General features: G+C 36.6%; 1 non-coding gene across 1 annotated transcript; it reads right to left on the reverse strand.

Annotated features, from left to right (window-relative positions):
- Positions 1 to 11,788: 11,788 nt before the first annotated feature.
- On the reverse strand, positions 11,789 to 11,896 carry LOC112761513 (small nucleolar RNA R71). Its single transcript, XR_003181905.1, has one exon. It is a non-coding gene; the product is annotated as a small nucleolar RNA R71 (small nucleolar RNA).
- Positions 11,897 to 12,139: the final 243 nt, after the last annotated feature.

Below are 12,139 nucleotides of genomic sequence, written 5' to 3' on the forward strand. Positions count from 1 at the left end.
GAATTGAATAGAAGAACAATAGTACTTTGTATTAGTCCATGAGGAACAGTAGAGCTCCACACCTTAATCTATGTGGTGTAGAAACTCTACCGTTGAAAATACATAAGTGAAAATAGGGTAGACATGGCCGAGGGGCCAGCCTCCTATGGAGGTCTCAGAACATAAAAGTTACATAATGTGTTCTAGAGATAAAAATACAATAGTAAAAGGTCCTATTTATAATGAACTAGTAGCCTAGGGCTTACAGAAATGAGTAAATGATGCAGAAATCCACTTCTGGGGTCCACTTGGTGTATGCTTAGGCTGAGCATTGAAGCGTTCACATGTAGAGACTTTTCTTGGAGTTAAACGCCAGCTCTGGTGCCAGTTTGGGCATTTAACTCTAGCTTTTATGCCAGTTCTGGCGTTTAATGCCAGAATAAGGTAGAAAGTTGGCGTTTAAATGCCAGCTTGCGTTATCAAAACTCGGGTAAAGTATGAACTATTATACATTTCTGGAAAGCCCAAGATTTCTACTTTCCAACGCAATTGAGAGCGCACCAATTGGGATTCTATAGCTCCAGAAAATCCATTTCGAGTGCAGGGAGGTCAGAATCCAACAACATCTGTAGTCCTTTTTCAACCTCTGAATCAGATTTTTGCTCAGGTCCCTCAATTTCAGCCAGAATATACCTGTAATCACAGAAAAACACACAAACTCATAGTAAAGTCCATAAATGTGATTTTTAAATAAAACTAATAAAAATATAATAAAAATTAACTAAAACATACTAAAAACTATGTGAAAGCAATGCCAAAAAGCGTATAAATTATCCGCTCATCAGTCTCCTATCCACTTCAGAACTTCACCCTCCCAACTCCATCAAACACTTTACAATCCTTGTAGCCGATCATAAGCTTAACACCCGCAAACCCGTTCGCAAGGAACAAAACACCCACAAATCATAACGTGGCACACCTACCGCTTCACCTTCCATATGTACATATCACATCTTAAAGAACTAGCGCATCACATTACTACGTCTACAGGTCATACGTGACATCAAAACAATTCTCGAGTCTACTCAGAAGGATACAAGATTTTAGAAAGGAGAGGCAAATGTTAAAGATAATACTCATAGATTTGAAAGAATGTACGCAATTTCAAGTAAACAAAGATGTTCAAGCAATGAAGTTTGCCAGAAATAAATCAATTGACAACTTCAAAGATAACCCTTGGATAAAAGAAATTCAATAGGATCAATAAGCGCATTAGTTTGAAACAAATTCAAACTGAGTCGAAGAAGTATGAGGTTTACAGAAAAGAATATCTCAAATCCCAAGGCAAGCTCACATAACTCAAGGGCACGATTAAAAGTACTTCCGAATACTTTGTTCATAAAATAATAAAAAACTTGCAGAAAAATCACTTCGCAATCTAAAAGAAAAGTTAAGCAACAAACGCTCTTCAAGAGAGTAACAAAAGCATAAACGTGGCTTTACTTTAATACAATTTCATGTTGAAGAAGGTTATGTAGAGTTTTAGAACAAAATGCACACCGGTTTGGCTAAGAGTTAAAATATTTCCTCAATTTTTTTTAGAAGGATAGTTAGGTGCACAACTTAACCAAAAGTAGTTCATAAGACTCGGAAGAAAATTGAATGCTTATTCAAAGATTCTCAAGGTTCATATTCAAATAAGCGTGTATAAAAATTATATTAAGGACGAAAGAGGAAGTTAAACTCTGTTCAGAAAAGAAAGTCTGAGGTAAAAATTTGCTTATAAATTGGTAAAGGAAATAAGTAGTGCGTTACAAACGGACAGGTTTCTACTAAATAGGAAGCTTTTCAAAACCTCATTTAAAATAGCACATGCCAACTTTAAAACAACTTTGTCAAAATTGAAGAATGGTTTCAAGTACAATCAAGCAACAGAAAAATTTGACTTACAATATCCTTAAAGAGGAATCACAACGTCTTTAAAAAGTTCAAAACAAAACTCTGAGAGTATACTTGAAATCACCACCTCATAAAAACATTCAAGAAGATTAGGACGTACTAAAAAGGAGTCAAGCCATACAAGAAAGGAGTTTAAATCAAGGAAGTCTAAACAAGATCCACTAGGCATAAGACATCAAACAAGTTTTCAATTGATCCAAAAGAATACAAAAGTCATAGGAAAAGACAACTCATTCGCTAGTAATTTCTCAAGAATAAATCTTTGACTAAGAACTCTGGTAGAGACAATGAGAGGATAAACGATGCACTAAATTGAAGTGAATCAAGCTTACTTACATAAGGATGAGATTCACAAGAGAAGAGAAGCTGAGATTGATTGTAGTGCTCACAAGAGGTAGAAGAATAATTAAAACAAAATCAAGTATGACATTCATGGAGATGAAAAGCTTAAGAGAGAATGATTTTGTTCATAAGAAGAAACCTATGAGTCCAACATTTTCAAAAGAACAACAATGGCATAAACGATGTAGTATGCTAAATGACGAACGAACTTTTGTGTGGTCTAGAATTTTATAAAAATAATCACGTTGTAAGTATAGCTTCTAAACCAACAGAGAATCCTTTCGTACAAAAGTTTTGGTTATCACAAGTAACAAACCCCTAATAAAATTGATAACCGAAGTATTCAAACCTCGGGTCGTCTCTCAAGGAATTGCAGGGAAGTATGATTTATTATTGGTTATGAAATTGTATCTTTTTGGGGTTTTTGAAATAGGGAACAAGGAAATAAATTGGCAAGGAAGTAAATTAATAACTAGAAAAACACCTGGCAAGGTACGAGAACTGGAAATCCCATCCTAGTTATCCTTATCAGGTGTGATAAGAATTGTTATTGCTCCCACTTAGTTAACCCTTACTAAATAAAGGAAATTCAAGTGGACTAACCAATTTGATTCCTCAAGTCCTAGTCAACTCCTATGGAAAGACTAGCTTTAGAGGGATCCAAATCAATCAACAATTTCCAATTTTCAATCAACAGCTGAGTTTGACAACTCAAGTGTCACCAATTACTCAACCAAAGCCAAAAGGGGAAAAATCCAAATTATTTACATCATAAATAGAAGAAAGCAACCATAAATCTGAAATACCTCGAATTGTATTAAATAGAATATCAAATAAAACATAGGAATCCATAAACCAATTTGGCAACATAAGTAATCAATAAGGGAAAACAGATAAAGTAGAATACTAAGACAATTAAAAGTAGAAAAAAAACTAAATTAAAGAACATTGAACCTGGAATTGGGAAGGAATGAACCATAAACTAAGAGAATCCTAAATCCTAAAACCTAAGAGAGAGGAGAGAGCCTTTCTCTCTAGAGACTACATCCAAAATCTAAAAATTGTCTATATTCAATGAATGATTTGATGAATGATTGATTCCCTCATTCTCCAGCCTCTATTCTGTGTTTCTGGGCTTGGGTTTGGGCCGAAAAGGAGCCCAGAAATCGTTGGAGGCGACTTCTGCAACTTTCTACACGTGGCGTCTGTCACTCGTACGCGTAGGTCACGCGTGCGTGTCATTTGGAGATTTTCTTTATCACGCATACGCGTCAGTCACGCGTACGCGTCGCTCGTGCTCTGCGCTAGGCACGCATCTGCGTCGTCCATGCGCGCGCATCACTGTCAGTTTCTTCAAAACTTCATTTTTGCGCGTTCCTTCCACTTTTACATGTTTCCTTTCTGTCCTCTAAGCCATTCCTGCCCTAGAATGTCTGAAAATACTTAACACACAGATCACGGCATTGAATGGTAATAAAGGATATATTAAAATTAACATTTTTAAGGCATAGGAAACATGTTTTCACATATATCATAGAATAAGGAAGGAATTGTAAAACCATGCAAATTATGTGAATAAGTGGGTGAAGAATTGATAAAAACCACTCAATTGAGCACAAGATAAATCATAAAATAGTGGTTTATCAACCTCCCCACACTTAAACATTAGCATGTCCTCATGCTCAACTTAAGAGAGATTGAAAAAGAGTGAAGGTAGAATGGTGGAATCTATGTAATTCAAGCTATATAAATAAATCATGCAATTCTAATTACTATCCACCTATATATATATATAAAGCTTACATGTGGTTAAATTGAGTCAAATTTTCAAGGAATCATATATGCACAACCAAGGCTAAATTATATTAAAACACATTCACAATTGAGTTGAGTTAATCAAAGAGTTCACAAACTTGCAAGATAAACAGTGATTAAAATATGGATATATGGAGATGAGTTGTTGAACCCTCACTGGATTTGTGTATACACTCTAATCACTCAGTGTTTGGGGTTAATCACTCTACTCTTCTCTAGTCATGCTTTCTAAAACTTTGTTCTTCATCTAACCAATCAACAAATATTTAATATACACATGCAAACATCATGAGGTCTTTTCAAGGTTGTAATGGGGTTAAGGCAAGGGTGAGGATATATATATATATATATGGCCAAGTGAGCTATAAATTGAATCTTTGATTAGTCTAAGATCTCACCTAACATATACATACTCTATACAATTCTAACATTATACCTAGCTTCCCAATTTTTCCACTTTTGTATCACATACTCATGTACCAAATTATTTTTTATTTTTATTACATGTGCATTGATTTTTATTAAACTTAATACTAGGGTAATTTTGTGTCCCCTTATTTAATTATTTAATTATAGGAATTTTTTTAGAGAAACATAACATATATCAATGCATACAGTATTTTAATTAGTTTGGTCTTACATGAGCATGTACCTAAATTCCAAATAATTTATCAATTTAATAGCTTTTTTCTGTCAACCCATGTTTCCACGGTTTTCCCACACTTAGTTGATATACAATCTCTATCTTAAGCTAACCAAAGATTCAATTTTGGGGATATTTAATTTTTTTTTCTGCTTAAGGCTAGTGATGTGATAAAATATAGAATAATTGGGGATTAAAAGGCTCAAGGTGGCTAACAAGGGTGACATAAAAGGGTAGGCTATTTGGGATAAGTGAGCAAAAATAAGTAATGGCCTCAATCATATGCAAGTATGTAAATACATTCTATATTGGACATATAGAATGGAACAAAGTAAAAATTGCAAGCATAGAGAAGGAAACACACAAGAAAGAAAATATTTATGGTTAAACAATGTAACCATGTAATTAAGCTCAAAAACTCACGGGTTGTGTGTTCTTTGGCTTGCAAACCATATATCAGTTATGTACATCATACAAGTAGAAATAAAGAGTTTCCATTCAACTCAATGTGAATCTTTAAATGACTCTTATAAAAATAAGTAAATTATTTGAAAAAATATTGTCAATTTACCAACATTTATTACTATATATATATACTAAGTGGATTGTTGTGATTATAAAAAATTAAAAGTTTCTAGTTTACTCTTTATTTTCAATTAAACCAAATTATCATATGCTTAAAGGGGTAAACTAAACTTAATAATCCATATTTTTCTATATCACAACTAATAAGCTAAGAGTGTAAATCAAGCTAAATATCTAAGATATATACAGCTCAAAGTGCAAAATGTAATAAAGTAGAAATAGACAAAAAGTACAGTAAAAGAAAATGTGCAAGTACTGGAAAGAAAATAAGATAAAATAAGATAAAATAAAATAAAAATACAGAAAATAAAACAAAATAGGACAAAAAGAGTCTGAAAGTAGTTCACCAAAATAAAGTCCGCCAGATATGGCGACCTCCTGACACTTATAGAATAGCATCGTCCTCGATGCTCAGTCAGGCTGGGTGTGAAGGGTCGTCATCACCTGAGGGTGTGCTGATGCTGTCTCTATAGGCTCTGGTAATGAAGGTGCCTGAGGCTCTGCCTGGATAGGGTCCTGTGGATCTGCTAACTATGTCTGCGGAGGCTCCTCGTGCTGGGGCGCTGCCTGCTGGTGCTCTGCCTGCTGGGATCCTGCCTGCTCATCCTCTGCTCGTGCATCCTCCTCCTCCTTATCCGCCTTCTCCTCAGATGGCTCTGATGGTGTGTCAGGCTCGGAGGAGATGTCAGTGTGTCCTGTCCTGATCATTAGCTTCAGATGCTCGTAGCGTCACTTGCTGCGATGCTCAGACCGCTCATATCGCCGCTGGTTGCGGCGCTCCATCTGATCCAGTTGCTCGAAGAGGCGGTGCACAAGGTGGTAGATGGGCTGAGAAGCTAGTGAGGGTGCTGTGGGTGTAGGTGGTGCAGCAGGTACTGAAGGGGCAGCAGAGGATGTGGCTGCATCAGCGGAGGCAGTCAGAGAAGGGGGTCTGTAGCCTAGAGCCTCAAACCTCTTACCATGTGGGATGATTTTTCTGCAGTCGGCAGCTAGGGGCTTCTCATCTTCAGGCTCCCAGGGTACTTCAGCTCGGTGGCCCAACTGGGTGATCAGATATGGGAAAGGTAGAGTGCCCCGGACATGAACTTTAGCCATGGAGTGCCTGATGAACTGTGGAAGGTATAGGTCCTTGCCTTCCATCACACACCATATGAGATTAATCATGGCAACTGGCACCTCAGTCTCGTGAATGCTCGGCATCACATAGTTGCTCAGAATTTGTTGCCATAGCCGAGCCTCATCGTTCTTATAAATAATTTTTATGCCTTTTGGGTTCACTGTCGACTTACCCATAACCCATGGGACAGCTGGATCAATGGTTATAGTGCACTTTACTGCCTCCCAATCAAAAGTCATAAATCTCATGGCTTCCTCAGCCTTTTGGTAACCATCTGGTTCATCTGACTTAGGCTGGAAATGGAGGATATCTTCAATTACCTCCTCAGTAACTAAAACTTATTTTCCTCTGAGCTGTACTGCATCCAGGGTCGTTTTATAATAGTTGCAGTAAAATTCCCTGACCCAGGATGCATTAACCTCAGTCAAATTCCTCTCCAGAAAGAACCAGCCTCTCTATTTTATCTGTTCTATGGTGTACTGTTGTAGTTCAACTGGAATTCGGAGGGTCTTTTTCAAGTATAGGTGCCTTTTAGTCCCAAAGACCTCATATTTCTGTTCACAGTAGCGGTTTGCGAACTTGATCGGATCAGTGGCAGGCACTAGTTGATCTGCTTTTTATTGCAGAGTAAAGTTTTTCTCACGCCAAGAATCATCATGTAGTATATCTAAAATAGTGGTAGATGATTCTCCTCTTTTTCTTTTGCCTGTGCCTGTGCCTGCTTTAGCTTTTCCTTTCCCTTTTGGATCTGACATCCTGAAAAGCAGCGGTTCCAGGATACAATTTGTTAAACTAAAGTAGGAAAACAGGAAGGCAAATAGTATTCAAGTAATATAAGCATAGATGAGTAAAAGAGGAATGAAAGCCAATGCATGAAGTGAGTCAGAATTATATAGGATGTTGGACTGAATGCAAGGTAAAATTCAAAGAATTTAATTAAAAATCACAATCCAAAAACTATGAGATGCAGAATGCTTGTTTGTCAGGAATCAACAATAAACATGCCATGAAAGGGGTTAAAAGTCAGTTAAGTTAATAGTCAGTTAAGTTAAAAGCCAAAGAAGTAGGTAGAATTAGTGGCATGGTAATGTAGTTCCTAGAAGTGCAAAAGGTTTAGGAACAAGCAGGCTCACATTCAAGCATACAATGCAGATTATTGATGATAAACCGTGTGATAAAAGAAGCGCAAAAATGAATAAAATAATCAATAATGTGATTTAACTAAGAAGGGAACCAGAAGGAATAGGAATGTGATGAGCGGATAATTTATACGCTTTTTGGCATTGTTTTTAGTATATTTTAGTTAGTTTTTATTATGTTTTTATTAGTTTTTAAATAAAAATTACATTTCTGGACTTTACTATGAGTTTGTGTATTTTTCTGTGATTTCAGGTATTTTCTGGCTGAAATTGAGGGACCTGAGCAAAAATCTGATTCAGAGGCTGAAAAAGGACTGCAGATGCTGTTGGATTCTGACCTCCCTGCACTCGAAGTAGATTTTCTGGAGCTACAGAAGCTCAATTGCGTTGGAAAGTAAACATCCTGGGCTTTCCAGCAATATATAATAGTCTATACTTTTCTCAAGATTTGATGGCCCAAACTGGTATTCTAAGTCACCATAGAAATTCTGGCGTCAAAACGCCAGAACTGGCATAAAAGTTGGAGTTAAACGCCTAAACTGGCACAAAAGGTGGCGTTTAACTCCAAGAAAAGTCTCTACACGTGAAAGTTTCAATGCTCAGCCCAAGCACACACCAAGTGGGCCCTGAAGTGGATTCTGCATTATTTACTCATTTCTGTAAACCCTAGGTTACTAGTTTTCTACAAATAGGACCTTTTGCTATTTTATTTTACACACTTGATCATACTTTTGATCTTGGTTCTTCTGGTTCCCTCTATGGGGCCGAAGCCAATGATCACCATTATCACTTTTGTATTTTCAACGGTGGAGTTTCTACACACCATAGATTAAGGTGTGGAGCTCTGCTGTTCCTCATGAATTAATGCAAAGTACTATTGTTTTTATATTCAATTCACGCCTAGTTCTTCTCTAAGATATACACTCGTTCTTCAACCTGACGAATGTGATGATCCGTGACACTCATCATCATTCTCACCTATGAACGCGTGCCTGACAACCACTTCCGTTCTACTTGCAATAGCTTGAGTGTGTATCTCTTAGCCTCCTGGTTCATGACGCATGGTTGCCTCGCCTGACAACCAAGCCTTCCATTCCATGAGATCAGAGTCTTCGTGGTATAGGCTAGAATCAATTGGCAACATTCCTGAGATCCGAAAAGTCTAAACCTTGTCTGTGGTATTCCGAGCAGGATCTGGGAAGGGATGACTGTGACGAGCTTCAAACTCGCGAGTGTTGGGTGTAGTGACAGACACAAAAGGATCAATGGATCCTATTCCAACATGATCGAGAACCAACAGCTAATTAGCCGTGCGGTGATAGCGCATTTGGACCATTTTCACTGAGAGGACGGGAGGTAGCCATTGACAACGGTGAAACCCAACATAAGCTTGCCATGGAAAGGAGTATGAATGATTGGAGGAAGGCAATAGGAAAGCAGAGGTTCAGAAGGAACAAAGCATCTTCATACGCTTATCTAAAATTCTCACCAATGAATTACATAAGTATCTCTATCTTATTTTATGTTTTATTCATCTTTTAATTATCAATTCTCCATAACCATTTAAATCCGCCTGACTGAGATTTACAAGATGACCATAGCTTGCTTCAAGCCGACAATCTCCGTGGGATCGACCCTTACTCACGTAAGGTTTATTACTTGGATGATCCAGTGCACTTGCTGGTTAGTTGTGCGGAGTTGTGACAAAGAGTTGAGATTACAATTGTGCGTACCAAGATGTTGGCGCCATTGATGATCACAATTTCGTGCACCAAGTTTTTGGCGCCGTTCCCGGGGATCGAACGAACAACAATTTTGCATTTGTTTCCGGCAATAACAGTGCCAAGTTTTTGGTCCGGCAACAACACCAAGTTTTTGGCGCCGTTGCCAGGGATTGTTCGAGTTTGGACAACTGACGGTTCATCTTGTTGCTCAGATTAGGTAATTTTTTTTTTATGTTTAAGCTTTTTACTCTTTAATTTTCAAAAAATTTCAAAAAAAAAATTTGTATTTCTATTTTGCTCTTCAGTACTTTTAAGAATGAATTCTAGAGTTTCATGATGATTTGTTGAAGTCTGGCTAGCTGTGAAGTCATGTCTAATCTTTTGGACCGAGGTTTCAACTTATCATCACAAGGGCTTGTTGATTTCTATCAATCTTGCTGTTGAACGTAATGATTTGCTAAAGCTTGGCTGGCCATTGGCCATGTCTAGTGTTTTGGACCGAAGCTTTCACTGAAAGCTTGGCTGGCTAGTAAGCCATGTCTAATTCCTGGACCGGAGTTTTAGACTAACATTGCATGATTCCTGGAATTCTCATTAAGAATTTTGAAGTCCTTTTTCTCTTTTTCCACTTAGTTTTCGAAAAATTACAAAAAAATTTATAAAATCATAAAATCAAAAATGTTTTTGTGTTTCTTGTTTGAGTCTACTAGTGTCAATTCTTAAGTTTGGTGTCAATTGCATGTCTTTATTCTTCTTGCATTTTTCGAATATATGCATTATGTTCTTCATTAATCTTCAAGTTGTTCTTGATGATTTCCTTGCTCTGATCTTTAAATTCTCTTATTTTGTGTGTTTTGTTATTTTTCATATGCATTTTCAATTTATTAGTGTCTCTAATATGAAAATTTCTCTAAGTTTGGTATCTTGCATGCATTGTTTGTTTAATCTTAGTTTTCCATGATCAGTAGCATTTTGATTATTTCTCATCATTAAAAATTCAATTTTTTTTCAAAATTGTGTCTTTTCAAGTCAATAATACAGAGAATTAAAGATTCAGAATATTCAGCAGAGGAATTACAAAGAAAAAGCTGGGCGTTCAAAACACCCAGTGATGAAGGAAAACTGGCGTTTAAACGCCAGCCAGGGTACCTGGCTGGGCGTTGAACACCCATAAAGGTAGCATTTTGGGCGTTAAACGCCAGAATGGATACCATTCTGGGCGTTTAACGCCAGGAGGACACTAGAGGGAAGATTTTGTTTTTAATTCAAATCTTTTTCAAATATTCATAATTTTTCAAAATCAAATCTTTTTCAAATCATATCTTTTCAATCATATAATTTCAAAATCAATTTCTTTCTATTTTTTTATTTACTATTATTTTCGAAAATCCTTGCTACAATCAATGATTTAATTCAAAATTTTCAAGTTGTTACTTGTCTATTAAGAAAGGATCAAATTTTAATCCTAGAATCATATCTTTTAATTTCTTGTTGGTCAAGTAATCAACTTTAATTTTAAAAACTTTCTTCTTTTTAATTTGATTTTCAATCATATCTTCTCAATCATATCTTTTCAATCACATCTTTTTCAAAATTAATTTTCAATCATACTTTTTTTATTTCTAATTTCAAAATCTTTTTCAAAAATCACTCAATTTCTTTCCCAATCTTAATTTTCGAAAATCATTTACTAAATTTTCAAAATTTCTTTTAATTATTTCAAAATCATTTTACTTTAATTTCGAAAATTCTTCCCCTCTTCTCACCTCCTTCTATTTATGTACTAACACTCCCCTCAATGTACAATTCAAACTCTATCCCTCTTGATAAGTTCGAATTCTTTCTTTTCTACCTTCTCCTTCTATTCTTCTTTACCTCTAACACTTTAAGGAATCTCTATACTGTGACATAAAGGATTCTATATTTTCTCTTCTTTTTTCATATGAGCAGGAGCAAGGACAAGGGCATTCTTGTTGAAGCTGATCCTGAACCTGAAAAGACCTTGAAAAGAAAGCTCAGAGAAGCTAAAGTACAACTCTCTGTAGAGGACCTAACAGAACTTTTTAAACAAGAAGGAGACATGGCAGCCGAAAACAACAACAATGCCAACAATGCAAGGAAGGTGCTTGGTGACTTTACTGCACCTACTCCCGACTTCTATGGGAGAAGCATCTCAATCCCTGCCATTGGAGCAAACAACTTTGAGCTTAAGCCTCAATTAGTTTCTCTTATGCAACAGAATTGCAAGTTTCATGGACTTCCACTTGAAGATCATCATCAGTTCTTAGCTGAATTCTTGCAAATCTGTGACATTGTCAAGACCAATGGGGTTAATCCCGAGGTCTATAGACTTATACTTTTTCCCTTTGCTGTAAGAGACAGAGCTAGAACATGGTTGGATTCACAACCTAAAGAAAGCCTGAACTCTTGGGAAAAGCTAGTCAATGCCTTCTTGGCAAAGTTCTTTCCACCTCAAAAATTGAGCAAGCTTAGAGTGGAAGTCCAAACTTTCAGACAAAAGGAAGGTGAATCCCTCTATGAAGCTTGGGAAAGATACAAGCAATTGATTAGAAGGTGTCCTTCTGACATGCTTTCAGAATGGAGCATCATAGGTATCTTCTATGATGGTCTGTCTGAACTGTCCAAGATGTCATTGGACAGCTCTGCTGGAGGATCTCTTCATCTGAAGAAGACACCTACAGAAGCTCAGGAACTCATTGAAATGGTTGCAAACAACCAATTTATGTACATTTCTGAAAGGAATCCTGTGAATAATGGGACAAGTCAGAAGAAAGGAGTTCTTGAGATTGATACTCTGAATGCCATATTAGCTCAG

Source organism: Arachis hypogaea, chromosome 16 (genome assembly GCF_003086295.3).
Source record: "Arachis hypogaea cultivar Tifrunner chromosome 16, arahy.Tifrunner.gnm2.J5K5, whole genome shotgun sequence".
Taxonomy (NCBI): Eukaryota; Viridiplantae; Streptophyta; class Magnoliopsida; order Fabales; family Fabaceae; genus Arachis; species Arachis hypogaea.